Raw genomic sequence first — 13,256 nt, 5'->3', positions numbered from 1 at the left:
TTAGGTAGTTGATAAGTTGTTTTGCTGATTGCTTGGTTAATTAGTTGGTTGGTTGCTTGATTGGTTGATTAGTTGGTTGGTTGCTTGATTGCTTGGTAGATTGGTAGCTTGTTTGACTGGTTGGTTACTTGATTGGTTGGTTGATTATTTGGTTGGCTGGCTGCTGCTTGATTTGTTAGTTGGTAGTATGGTATGATTGATTGGTTGGCTGCTTGACAGGTTAATTGATTGGTTAGTCGGCTGGTTAGTTGATTATTTGTTTTGTTGGTTGCTTGGTTGATTAGTTAATAAGTTGATTGGTAGCTTGCTTGAATGGTTGGTTGCTTGATTCGTTGGTTATTTGGTTGGTTGGTTGCAGCTTGATTTGTTAGTTGGAAGAATGGTTGATTGGTTGGTTGCTTAATTGTTGGTTGGTTGCCAATCCAACAAACCAATCAGGTTATATGATTGATTGGTTGCTTGACTGGTTGATTGATTGGTTGGTCGGCTGGTTAGTTGATACTGTTTTGTTCAACCGTCTAAGACGAGTTTAGGACTCTCCATTTAATTCCACCAATTATTTTGATATCTTTTCAGATACGTATTTCGACCACAACTGTGTGGTCGTATTCAGTGTCTCGCACTCGACTGTTTTGTTGCTTGCTTAATTAGTTCGTTGGTTGAATAATTGATTGGTTGATTGGTAGATTGCTTGATTGGATGGTTGATTGATTAGTTGGTTGTTTGGTTGATCGGTTGATTGGTTGCTGCTTGATTTGTTAGGTGGTAGAATGGTTGGTTGGTTGGTTGCTTGATTGTTGATTGGTTCTCAATCATACCAACTAATAAGGTTATTTGGTTGATTGGTTACTTGACTGGTTGATTGATTAGTTGCTTGATTGGTTGGTCGGCTGGTTAGTTCATATGTTGTTTTGTTGGTTGCTTGGTTGATTATTAGTTGGTTGGTTGCTTGATTGTTTGGTTGTTTGGTAGCTTGCCTGAATGGCTGATTGCTGGATTAGTTGATTGTTTGCTTTACTGGTTGATTGAATGGTTGGTCGGCTGGCTAGTTGAGTAGTTGTTTTGTTGGTTGCTTGAATGGTTGATTGGTTGGTTGCTTATTTGGTTGATTATCTTGTTGGTTGATTGGTTGATTAGTTAGTTGTTTGATTGGTAGCTTGCTTGATTGGTTGGTTGCTGGATTAGTTGATTGATTGATGGTTGGTTACTTATTTGGTTGATTGGTTGCTTTACTTGATTGCTTGGTTGTGGTTATTTAGTTGATTGGTTGCTTGATTGGTTGGTCGTCTCGTTAATTGACAAGTTGATTAGTTGATTGGTTGCTTGATTGGTTGGTTGGTTGCTTGATTAGTTGGTTGGTTGCTTGATTGCTTGGTTGATTATTTGGTTGATTGCTGCTTGATTTGTTAGTTGGTAGTATGGTTGATTGGTTGGTTGCTTGACAGGTTGATTGATTAGTTAGTAGGCTGGTTAGTTGATTAGTTGTTTTGTTGGCTGCTTGGTTGATTGGTTAATAAGTTGATTGCTGGATTGGTTGGTTATTTAGTTGATTGGTTGTTTGATTGGTTATTGGTTGGTTGCTTGATTGGATGATTAGCTGGTTGGTTGTTTGATTGCTTGGTTGATTGGTAGCTTGCTTGAATTGTTGATTGCTTGAATGTTGGTTGGTTGCTTGACTGGTTAATTGATTGGTTGCTTGATTGGTTAGTCGGCTAGTTAGTTGTTTAGTTGTTTTGTTGGTTGCTTGGTTAATTGGTTAATAAGTTGATTGGTAGCTTGCTTGAATGGTTGGTTGTTTGATTGGTTAGTTGATTGATTCGTTGGTTATTTGGTTAGTTGGTTGCTGCATGATTTGTTAGTTGGAAGAATGGTTGATTGGTTGGTTGCTTTTTTATTGATTCCTTGATTGGTTGGTAATTTGTTTGATTGGTTGCTTGACTGGTTGATTGATTGGTTGGTCGGCTCGTTAGTTCATATGTTGTTTTGTTGGTTGCTTGACTGGTTGATTAGTTGGTTGGTTGAATGATTGCTTGGTTGATTGGTAGCTTGCTTTAAATGTTGGTTATTTGATTGATTGATGCTTGATTTGTTAGTTGGTAGAATGGTTGATTGGTTGGTTGATTGCTTGATTGGTTGGTAATTTGGTTGATTGATTGCTTTACTGGTTGATTGGCTGGTCGGCTGGTTAGTTGATATGTTGTTTTGTTGGTTGCTTCAATGGTTGCTTGGTTGGTTAATTAGTTGATTTGTTGCCTGATTGATTGGTAGCTTGCTTGAATGGCTGATAGCTGGATTAGTTGGTTGGTAGCTTAATTGGTTGGTTATTTGGTTGATGGGTTGCTTTCAGAGCATAAAATATTCACTTTCATGAAGCACATTCACTCCGACTTTTGACATTCGTGTTTTATTATTCAAAACATAGAATGACTTACTCAGTTTACTTCTTCATAAATTCATTCAATTGATTACCACTGAGTATGGTAACTGCGCGCGAAAAAACATAATTAGCCTTGATTATATTGACATTTGACGCTAAAATGCCCCTCAATTGAACGTCGGGATTAGATCTATGCGTGTAGTTAAATATTTAAATCATCAAAATGTGTTCAGTTTTACGATTATTTAATAATTTGTGATATTCAAATAAATACTCACTGACCCATATTCATCATGAAAATTGACGGTGCAGAGCCGAATATGAATATGTTTAGAAGTGAAGTGACAAAGAAGGCCGATGGGCTTCATAAAAAATAATCGAATATTTACAGCTCTGGTTGCTTTACCGTTTGATTGAATTGTTGGTCGGCTGATTGGTTGATTAGTTGGTTTTTTTGGTTTCTTGATTGGTTGATTAGTTGATTGATTGATTGATTGGTTGGTTGCTGCTTGATTTGTTAGTTGGAATAATGGTTGATTGATTGGTTTCTTTTTTGTTTATTGATTACTTGATTGGTTCATAATTTGGTTGATTGGTTGCTTGAATGGTTGATTAGTTGGTTGGTTGAATGATTGCTTGGTTGATTGGTAGCTTGCTTGAATGGTGGGTTGCTTGATTGATTGGTAGTTTGCTTGAATGGTTGGTTATTTGATTGATTGCCGCTTGATTTGTTAGATAGTAGAATAATTGATTGGTTGGTTGATTGCTTGCTTGATTGGTTGGTCGGCTGGTTAGTTGACATGTTGTTTTGTTGGTTGCTTGGTTGGTTGATTAGTTGATTCGTTGCTTGATTGATTGGTGGCTTACTTGAATGGCTGATTGCTGGATTAGTTGGTTGGTTATTTGGTTGATGGGTTTGCTTTACCGTTTGATTGAATGGTTGGTCGGCTGGTTGGTTGATTAGTTGTTTTGTTGGTTTCTTGATTGGTTGATTAGTCGATTGATTGGTTTGTTATGCTTGATTAGTTAGTTGGTAGAACTGTTGATTAGTTGATTCCTTGATAGTTGGCTGGTTGCTTAATTGGTTGGTTGGTTTGCTTCATTGTTTATTGGTTTGCTTGGTTGGTTATTTAATTGATTGGTTGCTTGATTGGCTAATCCAGCAATCAGCCATTCAAGCAAGCTACCAATCAATCAAGCATCGAATCAACTAATCAACCAACCAAGCAACCATTGAAGCAACGAACAAATCAACTAATCAACTAACCAGCCGACCAGCCAATCAAGCAACCAAACAATCAACCAGTCAAACAACCAATCAACCAAATTACCAACCAATAAATCAATCAACGAACAATGAAGCAACCATCCAATCAACCATTCTACCAACTAACAAATCAAGCAGCAATCAACCAACCCATCAACCAAACAACTAACCAATCAAGAAACCTAGCAATCAACATATTAACCAATCAACCAAGAAACCAACAAAACAACTAATCAACTAACCAGCCGACCAACAATCAAACAACCAGTTAAGCAACCAACCAACAATGAAGCAACCAATTAAGCAACCAACCAACTATAAACCATTCAACAGTTCTACCAACTAACAAATCAAGCAGCAACCAACCAATCAATCATTCTACCAACTAACAAATCAAGCAACCAACCAATAATCAGGCAACCAACCAACTAATCTACCAATCAAGTAATCAACAAAACAACTAATCAACCCATCAAGCAACCGACCAACAATCAACCAACCAACTAATCAACCAATCAACTAATCAATCAACCAATCAGGCAACCAATCAACTGAATAATTAACTAGTCAACGATTCCAGCAACCAACCAATCAAGCAATCAACTAATCAGCCATTCAAGCAACCAACAAAACAACTAATCAACTAACCAGCCGACCAACCAACCAATCAACCAGTCAAACAACCAATCAACCAAATAACCAACCAATCAAGCAACCAACCAACTATGAAGCAACCAACCATTCAACAGTTCTACCAACTAACAAACCAAGCAGCAACCAACCAATTAATCATTCTACCAACCAACAATCAATCAACCAACCAATCATGCAACCAATGAACTAAATAACCAATCAATCAACCAACAAACAATGAAGCAACCAACCAACTATCAAGGAACTAACTAATCAACAATTCTACCTACTAACAAATCAAGCAACAACCAACCAATTAACTAATCAATCAATCAATCAACTAATCAACCAATCAAGAAACCAACAAAACAACTAATCAACCAACCAGCCGACCAATCATTCAATCAAACGGTAAAGCAACCCATCAAGCAAATAACCAACCAACTAATCCAGCAATCAGCCGTTTAAGTAAGCTACCAATCAATCAAGCAACGAATCAACTAATCAACCAACCAAGCAACCAACAAAACAACATGTCAACTAACCAGCCGACCAACCAATCAAGCAAGCAATCAACCAACCAATCAATTATTCTATCATCTAACAAATCAAGCAGCAATCAATCAAATAACCAACCATTCAAGCAAACTACCAATCAACCAAGCAATCAAGCAACCCACCATTCAAGCAAGCTACCAATCAACCAAGCAATCATTCAACCAACCAACTAATCAACCATTCAAGCAACCAATCAACCAAATTACCAACCAATCAAGTAATCAATAAACAAAAAAGAAACCAACCAATCAACCATTATTCCAACTAACAAATCAAGCAACAACCAACTAAACAAATAACCAACGAATCAATCAACTAACTAATCAAACAACCAACCATTCAAGCAAGCTACCAATCAACTTATTAACCAATCAGCCAAGCAACCAACAAAACAATTAATCAACTAACCAGCTGACTAAACAATCAAGCAACCAACCAATCAACCAGTTAAGCAACCAACCAACAATTACCATTCTACAAACTAACAAATCAAGCAGCAACCCATAAACCAAATTACTAATCAATCAAACGACTATCCATTCAAGCATGCTACCAATCAACCAACCTACCAACTAATCGATCAATCAAGCAACCAACCAATTAGCCATCCAAGCAACCAACAAAACAACTAATCAACTAACCAGCCGACCAACTAATCAAGTAACCAATTAACCAACCAGTCAAGCAACCTATCAATCAAATAACCAACCAATCAACCAAATAACAAAACAACTAATCAACTAACCAGCCGACAAGCAACCAATCAACTATTAACCATTCAACAGTTCTACCAACTAACAAATCAAGCAGCAACCAACCAATCAATCAATCATTCTACCAACTAACAAATCAAGCAATCAACAAATCAACTAATCAACCCATCAAGCAACCGACCAACAATCAACCAACCAACTAATCAAGCAATCAACCAACCAATCAAGCAATCAATCAACTGAATAATTAACTAATCAACCATTCCAGCAACCAATCAAGCAACCAAACAATCAGCCATTCAAGCAACCAACAAAACAACTAATCAACTAACCAGCCGACCAACCAATCAATCAACCAGTCAAACAACCAATCAACCAAATTACCAACCAATCAAGTAATCAATAAACAAAAAAGAAACCAACCAATCAACCATTATTCCAACTAACAAATCAAGCAGCAACCAACTAAACAAATAACCAACGAATCAATCAACTAACTAATCAAACAACCAACCATTCAAGCAAGCTACCAATCAACTTATTAACCAATCAATCAACCAACAAACAATTAAACAGCCAACAAACAATGAGCAAACAACCAACCAATTAAACAACCAACCAACTATTAAACTGATCCAAAATTATTTATCAGATCGCTCACTGCAGGTAAACTATCAGAATTCTAAATCTGATAGATTACCTGTTAGAGCTGGTGTTCCCCAAGGTAGCATACTGGGGCCCATATTGTACAGTATACCCCCGCTGATCCGACAAATGTATGGCCGGACTATCGGGGTTTCTCTCGTTAATCCGACTGTCAAATCCATACAAATGAACCGAAACTAAAGCACAGCACAAATTTGGAAACTGACAGCATAATGTGTTTAAATGGGTGTTGATACTTTTTATTCCGGAAAATTCCGAATTGGCGAGATCCGGACTAACGAGTCGTCGGACTAGCGAGGTCCGGATAAGCGGGGGGATACTGTATAACATTTTTACTTCTGACTAACCTGATTTACCACCAGGGTGTCAAAAATCTTTGTTTGCAGATGACACAGGTCTCTCAGCCACAGGGCGAAGCCTTCGTGTCATTTGTAGTACAGTATCCCCCCGCTTATCCGGACCTCGCTAGTCCGACGACTCGTTAGTCCGGATCTCGCCAATTCGGAATTTTCCGGATTAAAAAGTATCAACACCCATTTAAACACATTATGCTGTCAGTTTCCAAATTTGTGCTGTGCTTTAGTTTCGGTTCATTTGTATGGATTTGACAGTCGGATTAACGAGAGAAACCCCGATAGTCCGGCCATACATTTGTCGGATCAGCGGGGGTATACTGTAGATTGAAAAAAAGTTTGGATATTTTCTCCACTTACTTGCAAAAATGGAAAATTTTCCCGAATGCTTCAAAAACTCAGTTTATAATTTTCCCACATAAGCCGAGAGTTTCTTATTTGAAACCTTCTAGCAGACATATTGTCACTATGAATGGGGTTAAAATTAATTGGTCTAGCGAAGCTAAATATTTAGAACTTCTGCAATCTTCTATTGCAACGATTAGCTCCTTGTACCCTTAGTAAAAATTAGGTTAAGTTTAGTTTAAGTAGAAAACTTTGTAATTCCTACATGGTTTAATTCAACCAGAGGAAATATCCTAACTGCCAGAGGCAATTGAAATGTATTAATAATAACTAAAAGCGTAACATAGCAAATAAGGATGATAGTGTTAAGAAAACACGGAACACCTAGTCCAAGAGATAAATGCATGTATTAGATAATTAGCAAATAAAATTAGTAAAAAACTAATTTGCAGCTGCCAAAGAAACCTTATTTTCTTTTTTTTGCTGTTTATACAAAAATATGTATTTACTTTTTCCGATGCCTATGATCTTGGAGGACAACTTTCTTCTGACGATTATCATGAGGCTAAACGATGATACTTTTATGCCCAGGGAAGTCGAGGCAATTTCCAATCCGAAAATTGTCTAGACCGGCACCGGGAATCGAACCCAGCCACCCTCAGCATGGTCTTGCTTTGTAGCCGCGCGTCTTACCGCGCGCACGGCTAAGGAGGGCCCCGATATGCCTATTCGTTGTAAATAAAAGCATCTTATATCAAATGACAAAAACAATAAACTGCCGTAGATAAACGCTGCAGCAACGAAAAAGTATTTGATAACAAAATTAAAATTAAACCTTTTTTCTAATTATTCTACAGTTCGTTATTCACCATCTTACCTGATGTGTTATCTGCGCCCTCATCCGCAACTCAGGCGGTTCCTCCTCGGACCACCACGATTACCAGATGGTCTTGCTTCAGTCCCTCCTCGGCGACGCTGTGACACGTTCGTTTCAACAATTCTGTCGAAAGATCGCATGGCGGGAATGAGTAGAGCACACCGGTTGCTTCCGTTTCCTTATTGAGTAAGGATATAACGCCGGCCGCTTCTTTCTGCTTCAGGTAGGACACGAGATTACGCAGTGGACGCGTCTGAGCGCTGGCATCATCCGACGATGCTACCGATGACGTCGATCCCGGCAGGCCGAGGAAGATTGCGTGCGACGATGACGTCGATATGCGCTTCTGCACATCTTCCAACTGATGATGATTTGTTGAGCTTTTCAGCGCTTTTCGGAACGATTTCCTTAGGTGGCCCATATTGCCCCGATCACTCCTATATCAAATGGCAAAAACAATAAACTACCGTAGATAGACGCTGCAGCAACGAAAAAGTCTTTGATAACAAAAATTAAAATTAAACCTTTCAAGCAAAATTTTTCATAACGACGTATGTAACAAAAGTAAACAAAACGAGGTTTTTAATACAACGTGACAATCACACGCGGCTTTATATAATACGCATCGATTTTACTGATTTCAGATCTTAAAATTCTTTAATTCGATCTTTTTGCGAATCGACGTATGTAAAAATTTCTATTTTGAAGTCTCACTGTTACATACGTCGCTTTAACATATGGGAACTGAGAGCGACCTATGTAACAAAAAGCAAAACAAAACAAAACTGCAGTTGCGTCAATCGTGCAACTATGGAAAACCGACCAATGTACATCGACGTACGTGTAGCATACCGGTGTATGAATAATTTTATCGTTTTCACAGTGAATTTGAATGAACTGAGCTTTGCTGTGAAGCACGCTTATTACGTGTCATGTAATGATGCATGCCAGCGGAAAAAGGATTGAAAAAGATTTAGTTTTAAAACAGTTTTAGAAAAAGTTTTGCCAACTTTCTGCAAAGGAATTCTCGAATCCTCATAATTGTTACATACGTCGTTATGAAAAATTATGCTTGCTATTTTCTAATTATTCTACAGTTCGTTAATCATCATCTTACCTTATGTGTTATCTGCGCCCTCATCCGCAACTCAGGCGATTCCTCCTCGGACCACCACGATTATCAGATGGTCTTCCTTCAGTCCCTCCTCGGTGAGGTTTTGACATGGTCGTTTCAACAATTCTGTCGAAAAATCGCTTGGCGGGAATGAGTAGAGCACACCGGTTGCTTCCGTTTCCTTATTGAGTAAGGAAATAACGCCGGCCGCTTCTTTCTGCTTCAAGTAGGACACGAGATTACGCAGTGGACGCGTCTGAACGCTGGCATCATCCGACGATGCTACCGATGACGTCGATCCCGGCAGGCCGAGGAAGATTGCGTGCGACGATGACGTCGATATGCGCTACTGCACATCTTCCAACTTGGGTTGATCGAGGCGTAGTCGCTGAGTAATACGAAGGTGGTGTTTACCTTCCTCGTCCTTCATCAGGCTGTCCACTATTTTGTTGTTTCCGTCCGTTAGGTGCAACTTGGTGGGGAATAGTGAACTCTTCAAAATCAGCGCCCCTTGCCAGAATGTGGTAGATTTCCGTGCGACTTCTGGTAACGTTCTTGCATTCGATAACATGCCATTCCTATGAGAAGACGAATCAGCCGGACTGCGTTGCCTCGGTGAACGGGAGCGAGATCTATCGATTCCTGGTTCACGTGATCCAGAACGACGGCGTGAATCATATTCGCCATCGGCTCCTGATCGACGCCATTCATCATTGTCCCCGTGGTGCGGTGGGCCATCACTATGAAAACTGCCACGGAAACCACCACGCCCGCGGAATCCTCCTCTGCCGCGGAACGGTCTTCCACCATAGCCGTACAATGAATTTTCCTCGTATGATGCACCACCTTCCGGATATTCGTAGTCGGGGGCGCGACGATACTCACCGCCTTCCTCAAAACATCCACTGCGCTTTGAGAACGATGGTGTTGTTCCGTTGTCAGCAAAATCGATACGAATACGACGATCCGTTGCCCTAACGGGAATCCACGCATTTCCTTCACAGCAGCCGTAGCAGCATCAATAGAATCGTACAGAATGTAGGCCTGGGTGTCCCCTTTGTTATATTCGATCTTTTTGATGGCACCAAAACGGTCGAACTCACGCTTCAACTGAGTAACGAAACGAACAAACAACAAACGAACCGAAACGACGTCACAAGGTGAGGAAGAAAAACAAACAAACTGTCAAAACGTCAAGAGGGGTAAGTCAGCGCTCGTAAAATATTTATGTAATTCGTCACCCACGAGGGGTATTTTCTTCAAAATGAAGAAGAAGACATGGTGCCCGATTTTCTGATGGCTTTGTACCGGACATTTAGGTCTATGTATTCGTCAATGGTAGTATATATCTTCTATCTTCTGTATATATAAAAATGAAATGGTCTGTATTCGTTTCCGCATAACTCGAAAACGACTGGATGGATTTTCTTCATTCCTTCGGCAGATATGTTCGGTGTCGTTTCCGACGGGTTTATATGATATATCCTCATGAGTAAATCGTGAAAAACTAAAATTAAGTGGTAAAACTTCGAGTGGTAAAAGTAAATATCGTATTCTACTGTTGTTCCTTGAATAAGCCTCTTTTACCAAGGAGAGGCTAGGTTTGGTAAATTTAGGTACTCTCGATACTTGGGTGATGTAAATTATACTTTTTATTATTTGAGCTGTAAGGAATATATCGCAATTTTCAAAAAAAAATTCTCGTCATACCAAAAGGAACTCTCCGAATTCTAGAATCAAAATTCAGAATTTGAGAAGAAATCAGAATTTCAGTAATATTTTTCTTAAAGTTTAGGGGAATTTTCTTTCTTTTTTACGCGATTTTTGAGATTTACGTTTTCTATGCGGATTATTCTAAAAGCTTTTGAAAAGGTTGAGCACGAAAAAATCGCAAAATTCCATTTTCGAAGAAATAATTTGTACGCGGTTTGCGGCGTTCATGCGCACATTGTATCCCCGCGTAAAAACCGACTCAAGTGTTCTTCGTGGATCATGGATTTTTCAACAAAATTCTCGGTATTCTCAAAATTTTTAGGGCATTAATCGTAACTATTTGATTAATTCTTATAACTTTGAAGCAATTTACAGAATCCCTAATTGTTGGAATATTTTGTTTCGTCACTGAATTGTTGGCATATTTTGGCAAATCTAGAAAATTGATTTGCAACAAATACCACAATAATGAAAGCAGATAACAGAATCCTTGATATTAATTCCGGACTTCTAGATTGAACTCTTGAAACGGAGATCTCAGTAATGTTGAAAAGGTTTGGGAATTCCTGAAAGTATTTTCAGATCTTCCAACAAAACCTGTAGAATGCATGAATTAGTTCTTAAAACTAAGGTATTCTTGAAATATCTATCCTTGTTTTTGTTGTGTTGTTGCCTAAACTATTTTGACGGGTGGAACGAAATAGTGTAAAAGAAAACAGAAATTAAAGGTCGCAGCCAATAAAGCAAATATTTCTAGTGGCACCTGTTGGTGTTTTTGTCAGCATAAAGGTAGCCTCACACCTCGGGAATTTGGTTCGCGGATTTTTTCCCCATGCATTTTTGCATATGCGATGTTTTCGGAATTTGGACACGGAAAATCAAAATCCCGGCCCCATTTAAAATACACGGGGCTCAAAATCCGCTGGAAAATTTTCCCGAGGTGTGAGGCAGCCTTAAGCCAAATTGAAATGTGGCGCTATCTGTATGTCATATTATGGTAACTTATGTAGCTGAGACAACAATTATTTTGATGCAAAACCTATAGAATACTACAAACTACGAACTTTTATGAAAATGTTTTAAGAATATTGGATGATTTACTAACGCGATTGCAACAAAAATTAATAGTGATCAACAAGAAAACATTCTGCGTCGAATAGAATTTATTGCAGGTAAATCCGTTAAGTCTAACTATGAGAAAAATTGGCTAATGTTTTTGCATGTTTCGCGTGCACACACATACACACACACATACACACGGACAGACAGACATTTGTTCAGCTCGTCGAGCTGAGTCGATTGGTATATAACACTATGGGTCTCCGAGGCTTCTATAAAAAGTTCGTTTTCGTAGTGAAATGATAGCCTTTCGGTACAACTTTGTTGTACGAGAAAGGCAAAAAAATGTTGGGTAGAGTGCCATCGTACCACGGATGACAGGCGTTTCACCCTCCTGCTTATGTATAGTGTAGGGTGCTGTCAATAGAGCTTGCTGACGTTTTTATAGGATTAGTTTTTATAGGAAGGATAGGATTTGTTTTCATCGGGAAACGTTTCCCGATGAAAACAAAACTTATCTTTCCAATGCGCTTGAAAGAGAAAGATGATTAAACGTCAGCAACCCTTAGGTGCCCGCCAGAGTAAACGCGACGAGCGATGCGACGCGACGCGACTCACGTAAAAGAATAACAATCATTATCAACAGGCTGTCAAATTGCACTGTCGCGTCGCGTCGCATCGCACGTCGCGTTTACTCTGGCTTGCCCCTTATACGATACACCGCGTGGTTGTTGTAATGTTTCCTAAAGCGCAGTTGCACAAGATTCCACGCGGCGTTCCACATTCGAAAGGAACAACCGCACCGTAGGAAACGCCGCAATGTTATCTCCCCATAAGAATCGAGTTTACGGGCAGCAAAAAACGCGGTGCGTCGTTTCCTTTGGGGAGCGCCGCGTGTACTCTTGGAAAAATGCGTTAAAATTATAGGTCTTTGAAAAAAAGTGATAAGCATGCTGCAGAGGATTTGTTTGCAATTCGCCACGAAAGATAGAACGAAAGCAAACAAAAATAATTTGCATTTTGTGGAAATATATCGCGATGAAATACTCTGTTTTTAAATTTTATTCAGAAGAGAAGTCGTCGAATACAGCGTCCTCAAATTATGTAATGCTTAGAGACGGAGGAGGAAATTGAGCAGAGGGTGATGATCCATACCCATTTTTAATGTTTCGTACAAAAAGTGTGACATAGGGAGAGGGGCGTTAAACATGCCAAATGTTTACGTTACTTAATTAATGATACTTCCCTATTGAGTTCTCCAAGGCCAAAATCACCATCACTCACGGTATATGCCGTGACCATCTCTATTATCGATTGCATCATGATCTCGATCATGGCGTCATTTGACACCATATGAGGGCAATGTTTACTTTTGCCTTTCTTATACCGAAAGGCTATCGTTTCACTTCGAAAACGAACTTTTTGTAGGAGTCTCGGAGACATATCATCACACCGGGCCCAAAATCCGGCGGAAAATTTTCCCTTTTTTTTAAATGTGCTGGCTTCACCCTAATGCCCCGGTTACATCGCCAAAGAAACATCGATTCTAACAAGATTTTTTATACGCAAGTTTGTTTTGTT

General features: G+C 39.2%; 1 pseudogene; it reads right to left on the bottom strand.

Moving 5' to 3' along the window:
* Positions 1 to 8,088: 8,088 nt before the first annotated feature.
* Positions 8,089 to 13,010, bottom strand: LOC134209026 (RNA-binding protein spenito-like; annotated as a pseudogene).
* Between the last annotated feature and the right edge of the window lie 246 nt (positions 13,011 to 13,256).

This window comes from Armigeres subalbatus, chromosome 2 (genome assembly GCF_024139115.2).
Source record: "Armigeres subalbatus isolate Guangzhou_Male chromosome 2, GZ_Asu_2, whole genome shotgun sequence".
In the NCBI taxonomy this organism is placed as follows: domain Eukaryota; kingdom Metazoa; phylum Arthropoda; class Insecta; order Diptera; family Culicidae; genus Armigeres; species Armigeres subalbatus.
The sequence above is the reverse complement of the archived record's forward strand: the minus strand, read 5'-3'. Positions and strand labels throughout refer to the sequence as shown.